Here is a 21014-nt window from a genome sequence, read left to right as displayed (position 1 = left end):
ACGCGGGGCTCAAACCCACAAACCGCGAGATCATGACCTAAGTGAAAGTCGGAAGGTCAGACGCTTAACTGACTAAGCCACCCAGGCGCCCCTGAAAGTAGAATTTTTAATAGGTTTTAAGAAAATATCAGGAATAACAAAGCCAGCTTTTTACCAATCTTCAGGTCTTTTTCTGGGTTATTTACACTAATGTGACTATTAATCTAGTATTATTTGTGGGATGAAGTGTCTTCCCAGCCTCCTCTGCAAAGCCAGCTCTTTAGACCTCTTTTCTGGTAAAGCCCTTTCCCAGTTTACTGTAGAATCTTTTTGGCTCTAAAGCACTGACCTTGTCTCACATTTGTGTTTTTTCCCTAAGTGATTTTTGCTGATAAAAGACAGGATGTAGCATTATTGAGAAGAGTTAATACCCTTTCCAGTTTGGAGGTAGTTTTATTGTTGAGAATGTCCCTGCTGAAAAGAATTGAACTATAAATTAAAATCTTACTGTTGAAACTCTAACTGGTAGGTTTACTGTGTGTGTTCTCATGTCTTCCATGCTGACCTTATGCTAGACTGAATGTGACTGTATTTAACACGAGATCTCAAAGGCACTGATGAAATCACTCCTGCCTGTGTAGGTGAACTAACGTGAGTTTGCTCCTTGGTAAGTTATGGGTAGAGACTACACCAGGTGGAGCTGTCACACAAAATAATCTTTATTTGCAGTAGATAAGGAGATCACAGGGAATAATTTCCAAAGCTGTGATCCCTGAGCAGGGGTGAGCAGGTTCTTTTTATTTAAGGTTTAGGATGAATATTCATAAGGGGACCTATCATTGCAAATAGAGCTGGGTATAAGGTTACATGTGTGTACTTAGAAAATATGCCTATATGTGCATTGTGTGTTATGTTATGAAGCTTGGGCCCCTTTTTGAGCAAAGATCTTAACCTTATAATGAGGCAGAGGTAACTATCAGACACCTGTGCAGGTGTTGGCTTGGTGGTTGAGCCCAAACTGATCAAGGCTAGCTGGAGCTCATTTCTCTTCCTTGTGTTAGTTTCTAAAAGATAAAGTGAACAGTTTCTGAAGGATGAGCTCAGTGGATCTGGCAGTGACACCTGCTAGCCAGTGCTAGGAATTCCATTCTATCTCTTGAAGTTTAAGACTAAAGATACAAATAACCCCACAAGAATAATAGTTCCAAGTTATTAGTCATGTTTTACTTCGGTGCATATGAATTTCACATTTGTTTTAGAGCACATTTTAAAAGGGGAACACAAGGTCCCTGGGTGCCTGAGGGAAAGAGTGCCACTCACAATGGGTAAACCACCAAGAGAGAAACAGGATATACCTGGGAAGGCTAGGGGTGTCCAGGTTATTTTCTCTTTCCCATTTCTGCCTTGGACCTGCCCTTTTACTTGTTACTAATTGCTATTGTAACACTTGTGAGGTAGTGTATATTTTCATATTTTGATGTGTTTGGAAATTTCCTAAATCTATAAATTATAATAGTTTTTTTAAAGAAACAAAACATAAGCAATGTTAAAACTTTTTAAATACTATGCAGTCTGATAAATTCACCCCCCCAAATTTAGCACTTGCATTAATTACAGTGATATTTTGAAATGGTGCTTCCTCCAGGAGCCCAACTATGAAATTTAGAATTATACATATAAATGAAATTGAAACTTTTCCCTATACATTATTGCAGAGCAAGGAGAAAGTACAAAATGAACTTGACTTAGCATATTAAATGTGTTATTCTATTTCTACTTAAATTTGGGTTTGATTTTTGAAGTACTAAACCACTTAAAGACAGAACACGTAAGGTCTTCCCCTTCTATCCCTCCCCCCTTTTAAAGATATTTTATCTTCTGCAGTTAATGGAGTTTAGCTGAATTATTTTCTCAGGTGATCCAATTATCTAAATTAAAGACTTTTTCCACTCTGTCTTTAACATTTCTCATTGCTTTGGCTTTGAATTAGTTGCCCTGAGTAATTGGGATGTAAGTATAAAAAAGTTTAAAAGGCACCTGTAAGCATATATACAGGTTATGAAGCACGTGCAGAAACCAACATATTAATTAAGACATTAAAAAACAACCTCTATTTGGGATTCAGAAAATCTTAAATGCATTAAATGTTGGATACTATTTTCTATTCTGCAGGACTGGGCTGTAGTGGTGCTGTGTCTGAGTTATTTGAATAATAAGAATTGAGGTTATTATAGATTAATTTGCCCATTTTAATTAGTATTTAAAATCAATAGCTTTTTTTTTAAGAAATAGGTTCATATTAACTTAGGAGTGAACTGTGTATTGTACTTGAGTTTATATTCTTTTACCATTTTACAACCCCTTTCTGCTCCTGGTAGAAGTTTTAAGAAGTAAATAGGTAACCACCCATCCTGTGTTAGACCAGACTAATAATTTTCTTTTTATTGCTGCTATGAGATCTAATTTAAGAACTGTTATTAAAAGTCATATTTATAGTGAAATGATAGGACATCTTGGATCTGCTTCAAAATAGTTTGGGGCAAGGGGAAGGGAATGGGCTATGAGAGTAGATAAAACAATATTGACCATAATTTGGAATTGTTGAAGCTGGGTGATGATTATACTATTCCATTTTTGTATATAGTTGAGGATTTTCTATTAGTTTTGTTAAGCATTAATTTTAAAGCGGTCATTTTACCAGTGAGAATGGGTTTATTTGGGGATAGCAGAGACTTGAAGTTCCAGACATGCAAGCTATGGTCAAGTTATAGGCAAGTCTAACAAACAAAGGAGAGGAACAGAAGGCTGGTTTATGGAGAAGCAGGAAGTTGGGAGGGTTTTTTTTTTTTCTTTTAGATTTTCTTTTTTTTTTTAATTTTTTTTTTTTTTAAATTTACATCCAAGTTAGTTAGCATGTAGTGCAACAATGATTTCAGGAGCAGATTCCTTAATGTCCCTTACTAACATTTAGCCCATCTCCCCCCGACAATCCCTCCAGTAACGCTCCGTTTGTTCTCCATATTTAAAAGTCTCTTATGTTTTGACCCCCTCCCTGTTTTTATATTATTTTTGCTTCTCTTCCCTTATGTTTATCTGTTTTGTATCTTAAAATCCTCATATGAGTGAAGTTATATGATATTTGTCTTTCTCTGACTAATTTTGCTTAGCCTAATACCCTCTAGTTCCATCCACATAGTTGCAAATGGCAAGATTTCATTATTTTTGATTGCTGAGTAATACTCCATTGTATATATGTACCACAGCTTCTTTATCCATTCATCCATCGATAAATGTTTGGGCTCTTTCCGTACTTTGGCTATTGTTGATAGTGCTGCTGTAAACATTGAGGTGCATGTGCCCCTTTGAAACAGCATACCTGTATCCCTTGGATAAATACTTAGTAGTGGCAATTGCTGGGTTGTAGAGTATTTCTATTTTTAATTTTTTGAGGAACCTCCATACTGTTGTCCGGAGTGGCTGCACCAGTTGGCATTCCCACTAGCAGTGTGAAAGAGATCCTTTTTTTCCGTATCCTCGCCAACATCTGTTGTTGCCTGTGTTATTAATGTTAGCCACTCTGACTGGCATGACGTGGTATCTCATTGTGGTTTTGATTTGTATCTCTGATGATGAGTGATGTTGAGCATTTTTCCATGTGTCTGTTGGCCGTCTGGATGTCTTCTTTGGAGAAGTGTCTATTCATGTCTTTTGCCCATTTCTTCACTGGATTATTTGTTTTTTGGGTTTGAGTTTGATAAGTTCTTTATAGATTTTGGATACTAACCCTTCATCTGATATATGGTTTGCAGATATCTTCTCCCATTTCGTAGTTTGCCTTTTAATTTTGCTGATTGTTTCCTTTGCTGTGCAGAAGCTTTTATTTTGATGAGATCTCAGTAGTTCATTTTTGCTTTTGTTTCCCTTGCCTCTGGAGACGTGTTGAGTAAGTTCCTGCGGCCAAGGTCAAAGAGGTTTTTGCCTGCTTTCTGGGAGGGGTCGTTTTGAATCAAAGTCCACTGGAGAAAAGCACAAATTCAGGGTGATCATGGTTTCTCATTGGCTGACTTGTAGTTGATTTCTTGTAGAAGAATTGATGTGCATTTTTTCCTGTTGGGACCTCTAATTGATCACTCCTGTTGATGATTCTTCTATTGAGTTCTATAATTGACACAATGGTGGGGCTCCTCCTTCTAGCCTCCTACTCTATTTAGTGAGGTTTCCCTTTATTGATTTTCACAAAGGCAACTCAATCATACACACAATTTTAAGCCTGAATTTAATTATGAGTGATGATTGTTCCTTTTTTGTCTAAATAATACTTGAACTATTGTATTAGCATTAAATACTTTTGAATTCACAGTTGAAATCAACACAAATACTTGATAGGATTATCATCATTATATAACCAATTACGTAAAAATTCTCTTCATTGTTTTAGCTGACTCAGCAAGGAAACTTTTATCATACAGTTAGTGACTACTAACCAGATGTTCGGAACTGATGTCATATATGTTTTACCATCATAGTGGAGTATGTTTACTAACACAAGTTCTTATTGGTGATCTTCAGTGGTGTATTTTGTAGGTAGAAGAGACTGTGGGAGAGAAACAGAATCATAGAATTTTAAAGATGGAGAGATTATTAGAGATTAGTATCCAGTGTGCTAATTAATTGGGCTAGTCAAGCCTACAATAGTCTAGGCCAATAAAGGGCCAGGCCAGATCTAAAGCAGCAACCAAAGGAAACTAGATTAAGACTGGAAGTAGGAGGACCTTGTGGTGGATGCTTCTAGCTTTTCACTCACCTCATGGTATTTGCTCAGTTACTTGACTACTCTGTATCACTGCATAGAATGCAAAGTTCGCATTGCTAAAATATTATGATATACCTTATGTTAATATACATAAAGTCAGACATGCTTAAATCCAGTTTTGTGCAACTTAGGAACATCTGTAATATAAAGGCTAAGGAACCTCCATGGGTTTCTAGTTAGTTTTCAAAACCAGAGAGTTTAGAATATTAGGCTACTCTTATACCATGATTATCATACCCTTGTGACTGCCCTTTTTTTTTAACAGCTGTATATTCCTGGAGGTCCATGCCTCCAAGACTTAACGTAATTTAGCAGCATCATGGAGTAGACCATTCTCATTTTACTCTAATTTTCCATGTCACAGGGCCCTGGCAAGGAACAAAAATCTGGGGAAGGGTCATGCCACCCTGAAACTAGACTTGGAAGAGAGAGAATCTGTATTTCAGGCAGTGTGGGTCACTGACTAGCCTGTAGATTGGCTACTATAGGCTAAGCGTGCACATATAATGCAATCAACTGAAGTTGAAATTAAGATGAATGTGATACAAAATTTGTCTGAGGACACAGAACAGACACCTTTGATATCAGCTTATCTGTGTCCCCCTCTCTGAGAATTGTCCCTGCACTAACCTGCATTCTTTCTCTGGTTACAATATATGGTTAAACAAGGGATGGATTCCTGATCCAAGCTGGGCAAATCTCATTGGTTCAGGAGTACTAGACTATAAAGATCATGTAACTTATGGGGTGCCTGGGTGGCTCAGTTGGTTAAGTGTCCGACTCTTGGTTTTGGCTTAGGTTCATGAGTTCGAGCCCCACATTGGGCTCTTTGCTGACAGTGTGGAGCCTGCTTGGGGTTCTGTCTCTCTCCCTTTTTCTCTGCCCCTCCTGTGTGCGTGTGCTCACTCGCTCTCTCAGAATAGATGAATAAACTTAAAAAAAAAATCATGTAATTTGCAAGGCTGAGCAAACTGAAGGTAGCCAGTCATGTATTGTCTACTGTGTACCAGGCATAATTCTAAACACAGGGAGACAGCAGTGAACAAAACACTGAAAATACTGTAGTGGACAAAGACAAAAGTCTTGCCAAGTAGAGCTTGCATTGTAGAGAGTCATGTGTGAGGAGTACAGAAAAAGAAACTGGTCTGCACAGAAGAAGTCCCGCAAATTGTAGCAGATTTTATCTCAATTTTTCACTTCTGTGTACCCATTCTCATATGATGGCTTCTTTTTTTTTTTTTAAATGTATTATTTATTTCTAGGAGACAGAGAGAGAGACAGCGTGAGCAGGGGAGGGTCAGAGAGAGAGGGAGTCACAGACTGAAACAGGCTCCAGGCTCTGAGCTGGCAGTCAGCACAGAGCCCTACGCGGGGCTCGAACCCACGAACTGTGAGATCATGACCTAAGTGAAAGTCGGATGCTTAACCAACTAAGCCACCCAGGCGCCCCTCATATGATGGCTTCTTAATGGATAGTATATACTTCCGTATTCCTTGTCTTTGAGCTTGGCCAAGTGACTTTGCTTTGGCCAACAGAATGTTAATGGAGCTGATGTAAGTAGAGTACTTCAACATGCCATTCTTTTTTTAAGGCTTAATAATATTCCTTTATATATGCATATACCTCATTTTCTTATCTTTTTGTCAGTGGACATTTAGGTTTGATCTGTGCTTGCCTTTGTGAATAATGCTGCCATGAACATGAGAGTGCAGATATCTGTGAGATTCTGATTTCAATTCCTTTGGATATATACTCAGAAGTAAGATACCTCGATCAATGGTAGTTTTACTTTTTTTTTCTTTTTTCTTGAGGAAACTTCATAATATTTCCATAGTGGCTACACTGGTTTACGTTCACAGTAAAAGTATACAAGTGTTCCCTTTTCTATACATCTTCACCAATACTTGTTATCTTTGTTTTTTGTTTGTTTTAATAATAGCCATCCTGTAACACCAAGATGATATCTCATTTTGGTTTTGATTTGGATTTCCCTGATGATTAGTGATAATGATCTTTTCATATACCTATTGGCCATTTGTATGTCTTTGGAGAATGTTCAGTTCCTTGTCTAATTTTTTGCTCAAGTTATTTGGGGTTTTTACTATTAAGTTGAAGGAGTTCCCTATATATATGGATATTAACTCCTTATCAGATACAAGGTTTCTTGTACAAGAAATACAAGGAATCTTTTCTCCTATTCCATAGGTTGCCTTCTCATTTTTTTGTTCCTATTGTTGTACAGAAGCTTGTAGTTTGCTGTAGTCCCGCTTACCTAGTTTTGCTTCTGTTGCCTGTGCTCTTGGTGTCTTTTCAAGAAGTAATGGCTAATGTCAAGAAGCTTTTCCCCTGTTTTCTTCTTGAGTTTTACCATTTGAGGTCTTACATTTATGTTTTTATCCATTTTGAGTTAGTTTTTATGTATGGTGTAAGATAAAGATCCAGTTTCTCTCCTTTTTATGGATATCCAGTTTTTCCCAACACCATTTTATTGAACAGACTGTCCTTTTCCTATGGTGTATTCTTGGCACCATTGTTGGAGATCAGTTGACTGTGTATGTGTGGGCTTATTTCTGGGCTCTCTCTATTCAGTTACGTTAGTCTATGTGTCTGTTTTAAAACAATCCTATTTGTAATAGCATCAAAAAAACAAAACACTTAGGAATAAGCTTAATTAAGGAGGTGAAAGACTTATACACTGCAAACTGTAAAACTCTGACCAAAAAAAATTAGGCAGACACAAGTAAGTGGAAAGACATCCCATGATCATGAATTGGAAGATTAATATTGTTGAAAATGTTCATACTTCCCAAGTAATCTGTAGATTCAGTGCAGTCCCTATCAAAATCCTAATGGCATTTTCTACAGAAATAGAAAAAAAAAAAAAATCCTACAATACAGATGGAGCTGTAAAAGACTCCAAACAGCCAAAGCAGTTTTTGAGGTAAAGGAACAAAACTGGGGGTGCCTGGGTGGCTCAGTCGGTTAAGCGTCCGACTTCGGCTTAGGTCATGATCTCATGGTTTGTGGGTTCAAGCGCCGCGTCAGGCTCTGTGCTAACAGCCAGCTCAGAACCTGGAGCGAGTTTCAGATTCTGTATTTCCCTCTCTCTCTGACCCTCTCGTGCTCATGCCGCCTGTCTCTCTCAGAAATTTAAAACAAAACAAAACTGGAGGTACCACACTTCATGATTTCAAAATATATTACAATATTACAAAGCTTTTAGGGTTTCATGAGTAAGATTTGAAAAGTCTCAAGCATCTGAAAATTCTACAACTACATTTATTTTTCACTAGAGATACATTAAGTGAAGATATACCATGCTTGATACTTCACTGCAGATACAGTTTGTACTAGAACATCAAGGGCTCTTTGGCTGCCGCCTACTATATACCTTTTGCTGCCTCTGAATACCTTTCCTTTTGAAATGGTTTTAAATTTACCTTGGAAATACCAGCTTCCTGTGTTCTACTGCTAAGCTACTGTATATGTTTATAAAAACTTTTCAGCTCACTAGGACACCTTGTTAATTACATATTGAGCTTGTATCAATATTGGGCTTGTTTACCTGCAGGCTGTTTAGAAGTTGAAGCCCTACCCAGACCATCTGCCAAACCCTACTGGTTGGAAATGTTTTTTCCCTATTACTGTAATGAAATCACTGAAATCATTTCCTGTTCTTGGTCCTTGTTCAGATCTTCTATCTATTGTCAATAAGAGGATATTAAAGTACTCAGGAAAGTCCACATAGCCTTTTCATCCTGGTCTATGGTATAGCACAAGGCTTTGTGTTTTAGTGCTGGAAATAACAAATAATGACGTCAAGCATATTGTAATAAAAAAGGGCTGCTTATTAAAATCTTTCTCCAGCTGGTTTTCCTTTGACATCATGGGATGTGTTTACAATGACTTTTATGGGTTTTCCCCCTTACTGTTCAGGGTTTATGTGATTACATGAGAAATTGAAATGTTTTGGGAAAACTCCATTTATAGAACTGAGTTTCCTGCTCAATCAGGGCTATTGTGCATGCAGATTGGGAAGAGAGGATGAAGGGACTTTTTATATTCTCCTGGAGAGTTTGATTTCCTGAAGTATGGGCTTGCTTCCAGGAAGGAGTGTACATTGAAATCATGGTGGATGGGTGGATGGGGAATGTGTATTTATCATAGTCCACAGTTCAAGAAAATGCATGGACATGGCATTATCACAGTGTACGATCACCTAGTTTTGAGTGGTATCTGTTGACCCCATGCCATTTGAGGAATTCAGCATCTCTGGAAATTCATTCTTCCTTTGGGACTGTATTTGGAAGGCTGGTGGCACTTATAAATCCATGAGTATGCTTTCTTGAAGGTGCAACTGGCGTTGGACTTTTCCTTCCTATACCCTAGAGAAGGCATTCACTTGGCCAATCAGTAAGTACTTTGGGAGAAACTGAAATCCTTTAATGCCTCCATCTTAGAGAAGTCTGTACTCTGTCACCATTGGGAGGGAAAAAAATCTGATGTTGTGAACCCTGGACAAAGTCCCTAAATTGAATTCCCTAACTGTTTTTAAATGTTAGTTTTAGGTTTGGACGAACCAGGTAACGTCCCATTTGTCCCAAATCAGTTCTAGAAGTTATCTCAGTTTTTATGATTTTAATATTAAGTATTTAAAGTGATTTGGAGACTTCTTGGTCCAGATCCATCTTTTGCTTGTTCCCCACAGCAAGTGATATCTGAGTGGTCTTCAAAGACCCAGATTGCGCATTTTCAGATGAGTCTTGAGTGATCTGAAAATCATAGAATTTTTTTCTTTCACTCTGTTTGGATATGTTTTGATGCGGGTTTTTTGCTATTTCTTTAGAATAACTGTATGAAACACACAGTTTCTCATAATTCACAAAGCGTTCAAGGATTAAGTTATGTTTTAAGAAGTAGTCACAGGTTGTACCTTGAACTCTTGTGGCCCTAAAGGAAACCAGGAGGATCATGCTGCAAAAACCCTTTGGAGGAACGTGCCGATTGCTCCGTAACCATGAGTTGACTCTCCTTTGATGGAGAAATTAATAGTTTCCATAATCATATCATCCTGGTTGCTCTGTGCCCAGAGTTTACTCAGACTTGAAAGAAATGGTAATTAATTGAGAAAGAAAAAAAAATTGCTCCTCTCATTGTGTCCCTTCTAAAGCCTCTCATCTGGAGAAGGGATGAGAGAGAGATTGAAGGGTGTGTTGCCAGCAGGAGCCAACATGTTTATTCTCTGTTGCAACTCTGGATGTGGAGGTCCAGAAGAAAGCCTTAGGACAGTAGGGAGGAGATAGGCATGGGAATTGGGGCACAGCTCTGCGTAAATAATTCCAAACAGAAGAGAAACATTTGGTAGTGGACCTGACATATACATGGAGAGTCGTCCTACGATGCTGTGAGCATCTGCTGCTGGAAGTAAGTGCAGAAGGAGCAGAAAAATGGGTTATATAGCTCACGTGATTGTCATCAGACAAATTGTGTTGGTTTACTTCTGCTCCAGAGGAGCTTGTTTTCCATATCCTGGAGCTTGAAAAATACTTCTCTTCAGTTAACATCTATTTTTTTCTGGCTCTGAAGTTTGAGCTCAATTCTTTTTTCGCCCCCTTCATCACTCTAGCCAGTTGTCTCACCCTATATACCAGTGCTGATTTCTGTAATGTTGCTGCTGAGCCTTGGAGGATTTCAGTGACAGAGGATTTGGTTCTCCCATGGGAGCTTTGGGACATTAATAGAACACACATCTCTTGTTTTAACTTCAGTCTGAAATGAACTTCCAATAGGTGCTCAGTAAGTGTTTTGTTGAAGTTTATTTAACCAGTAAGAGAGAAACTGAATTATAGATGAACACTTATCATTTACTTATTCATGCTGCAGTATGTTATAATTTGTTGAACTTGATATGTTAAGCTGTGTTTGGTTTGTGGGACTAAGAAGGTGACAATTCAAAATAGGAATAAAATGGGAGCTAGTTAATAGGTATTCGTTTGTCAGTTTCTAAAAGTCAAGGTCCATGTCACTTCCTTTGAAGTGGTGCACTTTTGTTACCAGAGAACCAGTTCCAAACTAAGGTCAGCCTCTTGCAGCTTAAAAATGAACACTTGAGAGACAAGTGATGGTGAGAAAGTAAAGGTTCCTTTATTCAAGAAGCCAGCAGCTTGGGAAGATGGTAGATGAAGGTCTCAAAGACCATCTTCTCCATCCAGGGAAAGCCAGGAGGTTTTAAAGGGGGAAGGCATGGGAAAGGTGAAGGGGGCTACATTCAGGAGAAGCAGATGCCCAGGCAGTTAGTCTCATGTTGACATGAGCCTGAAAAGACTTGCTGGCATCAGCAGCAGCTGTTTTTGAATGTAGTCAGGCCTTATCTTCTGGGAAAGTTTGGTCCTTCACTTCTCAGGGAAATTAGGTTAGTTCTGCTACAGATCAGGAGACTTACGTTAACAAGCAAGGTGTTCATATGCTTGAAGCAAGTTAACCCTGAAGACTGATTACAGTGCTGCTACACCTTCCCTCCTGCAAGTTGTCTGCCATTTGGAGATTTGGGGCTCTCCTGAGGCTTACATAATTATAAAAGATAAATCCTTTTGTGGGTGAATATCTCCCTGCAGTTTATATATGCAGGCCCAACAGCCACTGGCTACTCTTCATGACAGTTAAGGACAGAAGATAAATGTTTGCCCCCACTCCTCTTGTGGGGTCTTACAAGGAGATTACCTCTCAGGCCGATCCTGTTGCAGTGTAGGGCTTGGCAATATCCCACCTGCAGAAGGAGGCTCTGAGTTTGAGCTTTCCCAACCTGCCTGAATTCCCCAGACAGTGCTGAACTGAGAGCGAAGGGACATGCTAACAGGCCTGCCATAGCAGGGCATGATGATGCCACAGCAGAGGCTGGAGAGGAGGGGCCACCCTGGTCCAGGAGGCTGGAGGAATGATGTTATATAGGACACTCCAGGGTTTCATGCTAGTGGGAGCTGAGATGAGGCCCCATCACACAGAGAGCATTGTGGAGCCTGACCCGACCTAAAAGAGACGATGTCCTGAACTTATGTTAGCTGTAGGACGCAGCCTTAAACAATGGTAAAGCAACCAGTACTCTGGAAGCTGAGAGGTCAGAGTTGGAAAAAACACAGACTTCTTCACATCCATCATGAAGTCTCATAGCTACTCTTCTCTGGACACCATCTTAGGAAGTAGCAATTTAAAAGACTGAACTTTTTTTTTTCTTTTATAAAGACTGGGCAATTCTTCAAGGGTCTATGTTTATTGTTGGACCAGAGTAAATTTAAACTGAATTAGATCTTTAATTTATTAATTTTCCTGATACTAACAGATGGGAGCTCTGGAGAAATAATCAGATTTATTACAAACAGAATGAAGCTGTATCTTTTCTTTTTACATCTGAGTAAAAGTATGAGTTGAATTTTGAGACCCTGTAACATGGGGAGTTAGAGGAGATGGAGTTGCCAAAGTTTTAGCAGATAAGTAAGACTTTACAGACTTTTTTGTTATTTATACAGTGTATTTGGTATGTATACTGTATATTCCTCTTCCAAGATTTATTTCCAAGAAAACAAAGGGGAGGACAATAGATGAAAAATATTTTTTTCATTGCATTTCAGGAGGATTGCTGTCTTTGCATCCAGAATCCGTAGGGACCACCTAATATATATGCCATGAAGCATCTTTATCTTGGAGTAAACCCAGAGTGTTTCTTTGAAAGCTGACAAATTTAAAGGAAAAGAAACTGGAGAATTCCAAATCTAGGTTATAACTAGTCTCCAATGTAAAACAGGAGAAACTACCTAGTGTTCATTTATATATTCAACAAGTAGATACTGATTCCCAGATATGCATCAGACACAGGGCCACGTGTTGGGGATACAGTGCTTGGAATATGGCTGTTGTTTCACAAATGTTAGTTACTTGAATGAATGAAAGCTATACGCCTTATCTAGAGACAGAAATGCCTGAAACCAATAAAGCTTAGCCTTTAAGGAGTGGTTCCCAAAGTTTGATGCATATAGGAATCACCTACGATTTTTAAAAAATATTGATAACTGGCTCTCACCCCAGACATTCTGATTTAATTAGTATGGGGTGCAAACTGGGCATCAGGATTTTTAAAGCTCCCCAGGAGGTTCTAGTGTACAACAGAGTTTGGGAACTACTATGCTAAGGACCTCTCACTTGCTCAGGCCCCTTCCAAAGCCCGTGGGAGGTGCTAACAACTTAAAGTGTGAAATTTTGTATTCTTTTTTTCTTATTTTTAATATTTAAAATTAAAAAAAAATTTTAAATTATTTTTTAAAGTTTATTCCTTTTTCAGAGACAGAGCATGAAGGTTGGGGGAGGAGCAGAGAGAGAGGGAGACACAGAAATCTGAAGCAGGCTCCAGGCTCTTAGCTGTCAGCACAGAGCCTGATGCAGGGCTCAAACTCACAGACCTTGAGATCATGACCTGAGCTGAAGTTGGACCCTTAACGGACTGAGCCACCCAGAGGCCCCTATTTTAAAAATTTTTTTTAAGTTTGTTTATTTTGAGGGAGAGAGGGAGAGAGAGCATGAATGGAGGAGAGGCAGAGAGAGGGAGAGAGAGAATCCCAAGCAGGCTCTGCACTGTCAGTGCATAGCCTGATACGGGGCTCGAACTCACAAACCTTGAGATCATGACCTGAGCTGAAACTATAAGAGTTGGTCGTTTAACCAAGTGAGCCACCCAGCACCCTGAAATCTTATGTTCTTTTTCTTGAACAGATTTTCCAAATTGAATAAGCTTCAGGTGGCACAAAACCTGGATCTGACCTTCCCTAGCCTTGAGGTGGTCTTAGTCTAGTCAGTGGGTTACTTAGCCAGCATGAACTATTCAGAAGTATAAGTTGTCTGAAAGATGCAGATTAACGGTCCTCTTATGGCTGTCACCATGTGAAAGCTAAACTATTGTAAGCAACAGATGCCACTTTTTGTGGGGTTGTCCCTCTTGGGTTTTCTGGTCCATGACCTTGGCAGTGATTTTTGCAGTGCTTTCAGAAGGAACTCCACTTTGGAGCAGAAGAATTGATTGCTGCAAGTGGCAGGGCTCCATGGGTTTTTGGGTTTTGCATTATGATTGGATTTCATGGTTAGCACAAGGTTTATAGCGTTTCTGGCACCAGTCCTTTGCAAGAGACACACTGGTCTTTTTCTGTGTCCCTGGAGTTCTGTACACCCCCCCCGCTCCCCCCCCCCCGCCATCTTTCCTGAGGGAGTTGCCTGGTGATGCTTATGAGGCTGATTTAAAGCTCTACAAAATTTAGTCAGTGATTTTATTACAGAGACAGACAATAACCGTTTCTGCTGTATGTGTGGGCCAGTTGGCAAACAGAATGGCCACATGTGGAATTTCTGCTTCTTTGCCTTTGGCCAGGTGAACACCCAGAAGTGTTGTTTCCTGGACTTTCAATGGGATGAGCATGAACACAGCCTGAGAAAGAAAGAATGGAGCAGCTCACTATGCAGGAGCATTTTGAAATGGCTCTGAACTTGCTAAGTGGCTATGTGAGATGATTTACCCATATCATCTTCAAAGTACAAAGGCTGCTCCTGGGTTCTTTGAGGGTTCTTTTACCTGGCCATGTTTTGTTGTGAGTTCTGTTGGCCTCCTAAGTATATCGAACACTTACTTAGTAGGTCATTTCCAGGTTATTTACACATCTAATTATGAGTGGCTTTGTTACCCTTCAAGGAAAGGTTACATAATACATAAGCCAGAGTCCCTAGTGAGGACTAAAGGCAGATTAATGGCCTGGCTGCTTCTCTTTGTAAGGAAAGACTGGGGCTGTTTAAAATTAATTTTTGTCACAGTGGAGTTTGTAAAGTCTTCTAATATCTGACACTTAAGAAAAGGTACCTCCAACTAACCTCTTCCAGTGTGGAGTCCTGGGGTATTAATGCCACATAGGTAGGACTTCCCCGAAGATGAAAGGATTATCTCTCCTTTGTCCATTTCGAACTCCAGGAGTGACATGCCTTTTTTTCTCCGCATGGTGTTTTTTTCTTGACTTCTTCCAGATTGTCATATTTAGATTCTTTCAGAATCTTCCTGATTATTGTAAAAGCTTGGCCACACTACCATGAGCTCAGTTAGAAATACAAAGGAGAACGAGGTTAATCAAGTTTGCTTATTTTCCGTGATGTAGACTCAGTGATACCCTTTCATAAAAGCTTCAGAGATCATTAATTAGACAAATGGTACTGGCTTTGCTTTTTGCAGCCCCAACAAATGCTGTTTGACTTGTAGGAGAAATGACTAGTTGCACTGAATGAGAAGGGTGAAGACACCTCTTTGAACAGTGCAAAGCAAACATTAAGACAGCAGACATTGGGGAAACCAAGTATGCCTGAGCAACAGAGCTCGTTTCTCCAAGCACCATTGTTTCCTCATGCAGTCTCCTAACTCCTTCAAAATCTGAATAACCAGCCTTTCTTAATTATTCCAAATGCTCCATATTCCTATCATTAGTGGCATGTTCTCATAGTTTGCTTTATTAAAGTGAGCAAGAATGCTGTATTGCACAAGTTCAGGGGGCGGCATTCACATTGTCTTGTATGAAAATCATGCCTTCTGGACTTAGAATGTCATGGCTCTTTTGGGTGGTATTGGGTATTTCATAATTATCTCTTAATAGATGAGGAGGCTTCCATGTGACTTAGAACCCAAAGTTAAAGAAGGCTAAAAACGTGAGGAAAGTAGAAAATCCTTAGGGTTCTGTAGTCCAGTTTTTGAAATTTTGTGGTATGCTGAGGTGAAAAATTCCCTGGAATAAGTGAGGCCTTGGATTCTGTTCCCCCTCTGTCACTCTGTGAATTTAGGTAAGCTATAATATATAGCAAGTAGAAAGCTTTCTCGTGACCCAATACTAATTGGGCTGTTTTGCTCAGTGTATTTGAAATGACCACTAGCCAACACTTCTTGGATTTCTTGGAGTAATATGGTGAAGCAAAGTTGTTGAAATAAAAAATAGGGTTTCCAATTGTAATTTTTAAAAGTGTAATTGAGGATTGAAGTAGATTTGGAATGAAGGTTGCCTAAAGCTCTGTGTAAACAGATTTGTACCAAGCAGCTCTTCATGTAAAGCCATTCGGGTGTTATCAGAGATGAGTGCTTACTGAAGGTGTCATGTTGTGAGGATCACTGTACTTTTTGGAGGAAGATTTAGTAGATTTGGATCTCGAGAACTCAAGTGATTATGTCCTGGCCTGATCTCTCCTTCATCCCTTTGCCTCATCAAATTACTTTCCATTTGAGCACGGGTGGAATCCCATATGGCCTGTAACATCTGAGGTCGCATAGAAACAGCCTCTGATTCATACTCAGATAACACACATAAGGCTTTGACCTTTCTGATTAAGGATTACAGAGAGTGTTTTGTTTTATCATCACATTTTCCATTTCTCTCACATCCACTTGCTTTTTTTTTTTGTATTCATTCATTCTCAACAAATATATATTGAATAATTATTGAGCATCTTCTCTGTAACAGGCACTGCGCTGAATCCTGGACTATAGACATGAAAAGCACACTCCTTGCTCTAAAGGAGTTTATGACAAAAGAGAAACAAGGAAACATTTATAATCCATAGAAAAGAATAAGCTCAGGGAGCATTCCCTCTGCTATTGTAGTTTCTGGAGAATGGTTGCAGTTTGTTTCAGAGATTCCCTTTTAATTAAATGGCAAAATCTAAACACATATTCATTCATGGGAGTTGAAACCTGGTTTCCTTTTAGAAGTGGTAGCATGGTGAATAAAACAGCACAGAGCTGAATGGGAGAACAGCTAGTTTCAGGTTCTTTTTATGCCATTTACAAGCTGTGTAACTTTGGAGACATCACTGAACAGTTCTGAGTCTCTGTTACTTTAAGGACAAATAAACAATATACGGATGCCTGGTGACTCAGTCCGTGAAGCGGTCGACTTCTGCTTGGGTCATGATCTCATGGTTTGTGAGTTTGAGCCCTCCATAGGGCTCTGCTTGGACAGTGTGGAGCCTGCTTGGGATTCTCTCTCTCTCCTTCTAACTTTCCCTCCCCACTTGTGCTCTTTCTCAAAGTAAATAAATAAATAAAATAAACAATATAAATAAGAGTACTTTGTGAAATGGAAAACACAATATAAATTTAAGAATTTTTAGGGGGAAAAAAGCAGTTTGCCATGTGCATGCACAAAATAAACACTAATAAGCACAGCTTTTACTTTGGGCCTAATTTTTTTTTTTTTTTAACCTGAAAAGACATTCTATTTCTGTCTGAAAGGATCTTTTAATCATACATATAAACCACACTTTGATACCCAAACCAATACTTCCTTTTGCCTAAGTCTCCAGTCAAAAGGGAATTAGGAAATACGCATTTTAGACCCTCAATTTGTGTATAGTATGGAATTAAAATACCCATAGATGAGCCTTAGAATAACTACAGAGAATGATTTTCCCTAAGGGGTGCGTACTGTATAGCTGGGCATGCACTTTAGTCTTCCTGCACACACAAAAAGTTTTCCATACGTTCCATATAGTATACACCCACATTTAATATATTATTCAATAACTCAGTACTAAAACTTCAACATGCCTTTGCCATCTTAGAAGTATAACATCTTGGGACTACAACTTTTAAAAGATAATGGTAGTTATCTAGTTACATGAATGCTAGTGTGACTTTTCAAACTTTGATGAGGTATTTGTATAAGGAGTTGGGGTTAAAACATGTATTAAAATAAATGTTCTTGATCTGATCTTGGGAATTTACATACATAATTTTACATGTGTGTGTGTTTAACGAAAGCACCTGGCTAAACCACATATAAGAATAATAAGGGTTAAGATGTATATAGGATTAAACATTTTACATCAGTTTTCATATGCCCTACTTTATTTTATTTTATTTTTTTTACAAATAGTTTATTGTTAAGTTGGTTTCCATATAACACCCAGTGCTCATCCCCACAAGTGCCTTCCTCCACGCCCATCTCCCCCCTTCCCCCACGCCCATCTCCCCCCTTCCCCCCCACACCCATCAGTCCTCAGTTTGTTCTCAGCATTCAAGAGTCTCTCATGGTTTGCCTCTCTGCCCCTCCCCCACTATTTCCCCCCTTCTCCCCTGCGGTCCTCTGTTAAGTTCTTCCTAATCCTCCTATACATGCAAACATAAGGTATTTGTCCTTCTTTGCCTGACTTATTTCACTCAGCATAACACCCTCAAGTTCCATCCATGTTGCTACACATGGCCAGATTTCATTGTTCCTCATTGCCATATAGTATTCCATCGTATAGATAAACCACATCTTCTTGATCCATTCGTCCATTGATGGACACTTAGGCTCTTTCCGTGTTTTGTCATGTGCACTACTTTATAATAGGACGAGGGGAAGACAGGAGTTGCCCACATGTAGACCAACAGTTATGTCTAGAAACATTATTGTAGACAAAGCTGTGCATTAGCCCAGCATTAAAACTATACATTTCAACTTTGCCCTTTCTCCTGAACTGCCATGCATATAGGATAGCATAGCTGCAGGGGTGAAAATATTTGTGGGATGAAAATAAAGTGATGCTATAGGCTAATCTCAACTGCTTGCCAAACATCTTCCCAGAATGATCCATCAACTCAAAAAAAAAAAAAAAAAATCAGCATGTTCATACTGAATTCATCTTCCTCTTTAGAAACCTTTCCTCTTGTTTTCACCTCTTAATTAATATATTCCTATCTGCTGAGATGCTTAATTTAAAATTTGGAACCATTTTTTAAACTCTTTCTCCCTATCTCCCTACCCATATCTCCAATAAAATCTACTTGGCAGGTTTTAAACTTCTACTCCCTGTCTGTGGGTTACATTCTATGTAACCCACCACCACCTGGACATCTTTTGCTTTCTGCAGTCCTTCCTTAAGGTGTCATTACATTTCTTCAGGATTATCAGGATGGCCGAACTTGACAGGCAACTTTCCACCACAGTTTATCCTTCATTTGCTAACTAATTTGCCCAAATCTCAGACTAACTACAGCCTTTCTTTAGTTTATAGCCTACTGTTTACAGAGAGAAATTTATCCGGTCAACCAATGATTTTGAGGCCAGCACATTACATTTCTTAATTGCCACTCTGGCTACAGGCAAAATCTGATTAATACAACAGCTTCTTGAGGGACATAATATTTCTGTTTTCTGGATGAAGAAAGGTTCAGAGAGGTTAAGAAATTTGATCACACAGTAAATAGAGTAGTTGAAATTTGAACTGAAATTTGACTGTAAACCCACTTTCTTATCTAAAAATGCTTCGTTTCCTACACCTATGTTACATGGACACTGAACTGCGATCACACAAAATGCCGTATTAGTTTTACTTGTTATTTTCCCAAAGAGATATATGAAGGGACAAAAAGCAAGTTTTCAGAATTGGAACACTTTTGGTCATAGGAGTATTCTGAAGGTATGATATCCATGCAATCTTCCTGAAAGTTGGTTTTCAAGGATTTACCTCAAGAAAATAAAAAATTCATGGCCTGGAAGAAACAGTAACTTATGGGTCAGAACTTTTGTGTTTGATTAAAAAAAAACAAAAAAGATCAACCTTCAGGTGTGGCTGGTTCCAAATAAACAATGTCATTAGGTCCTACTTTATTTTTCAGTAGTGCTCTTCTCCTTGTTGGTATTGCAAGTGGTCTCAACTGAATGACCTCCTTTAGCTATAGGCTTTTATCATTCAAGTGTAAAGATAAAAGAATCTCTCTTCTAAATTGTTATGAACAAGTTCTTGGGCCTGATTCTCATTGGTCTATATCGGGTCATATGACCATCATGGACCCCCCCCCCCCACACCCCTCCATTAATCTGGCTAAATGCTAGCAGTCCTCTGATAGGCCAGTGTAAAGTCATGAGTACTACTCTGGGGCTAGGTGGGCAGGATAGAATCAGATTCACCAAAACCAAGTGGACTGAGAGTGGGAGTCAGTAGTTGAGTCTCCAGAGGAAACAGCCTCTGTTAACAGAGGAAGAGGGAATAAGATGTAAAATATAAGGAACAGCACTATCCTCTATAAGCCAGGAAGATTGTAGTTAGGATCAAGTAATCACTGATAATGTGGCATTTGATGCAATCGTTAAATGTTAATGTACTAACAGTTTGCAAATGAAATTCCAGATGATTTCAACACAGAGTTGAGGCTTAGCAAAGTTTTGTTGAATGAATGCGTGAGGCATTAGGAAGTTGGGGATAGAGTGGGCAGGGGAAAAGAGAAGCGAGAGTATTCTAAACTCCTTGTCCTGTTCAGGAGAGAGAGTAGATACTGATTAAAATTGGTGTTGACAGGCTTATATACATTGAAGTGTGTTTATTTTTTTTTTTTAATTTTTAATGTTTTATGTATTTCTTAGGAGAGAGAGAGAGCGTGAGCAGGGGAGGGTCAGAGAGAGAGGGAGTCACAGACTGAAACAGTCTCCAGGCTCTGAGCTGGCAGTCAGCACAGAGCCTGACACGGGGCTCGAACCCACGAACCGCGAGATCATGACCTAAGCGAAAGTCAGATGCTTAACCGACTAAGCCACCCAGGCGCCTCTGAAGTGTGTTTATTAAGCATTCAAGGATAATCACTATTGAAATAGGAAAAAGATGTGCAATTTCTAAACCACTAGATTACAAAATGGGGAGGCAAAGAAAATTTGGTCAATCCAGCAAAAATCTGGTTGGAAAAGAAATAGTCCATTTTAAAACTAAATATACCCATGACATGAACATGTTAAATCCCATTATTAAAGGGTGAAGATTTTTCTGTTGAGACAAAATCAAGTTTTATATCGTTTAAAGGAGGCAAATGTGACAACACAGTAAAGGGATGGATAAAGAGAAGCTAGGTGGGTGATAAAAAAGAAGGCAGGAATTGAAAAATAGTAGAATTCAAGTCAAATTTAAAGGGACATTTGGTCTATCTTAGAAGTGATACAACGACTATAATAGTATGCCTCTCTCAGAGGCTTGTTAGGAGGTTTACAGTCCCTTTGAGACAGGCGCGCTATCTTATCTTCATTTTACTGAGAATAGCCAAGGCATGGAAGAGTTAAGTAACTTGCCTGAGGCCACCTAGCTAAGTAAATGGCAGAACTACATTTGGCCCCAACAGTCCATGCTCTTAACTCCTATGCTCTAAATGCATACATATATACTTCTTTGTATCCTACAGTAAAAAAA

The sequence above is a fragment of the Hyaena hyaena genome, unplaced genomic scaffold, assembly GCF_003009895.1.
Source record: "Hyaena hyaena isolate Hyena2069 unplaced genomic scaffold, ASM300989v1 scaffold_116, whole genome shotgun sequence".
Lineage (NCBI taxonomy): Eukaryota > Metazoa > Chordata > Mammalia > Carnivora > Hyaenidae > Hyaena > Hyaena hyaena.
This window is presented reverse-complemented; position numbering follows the sequence as displayed.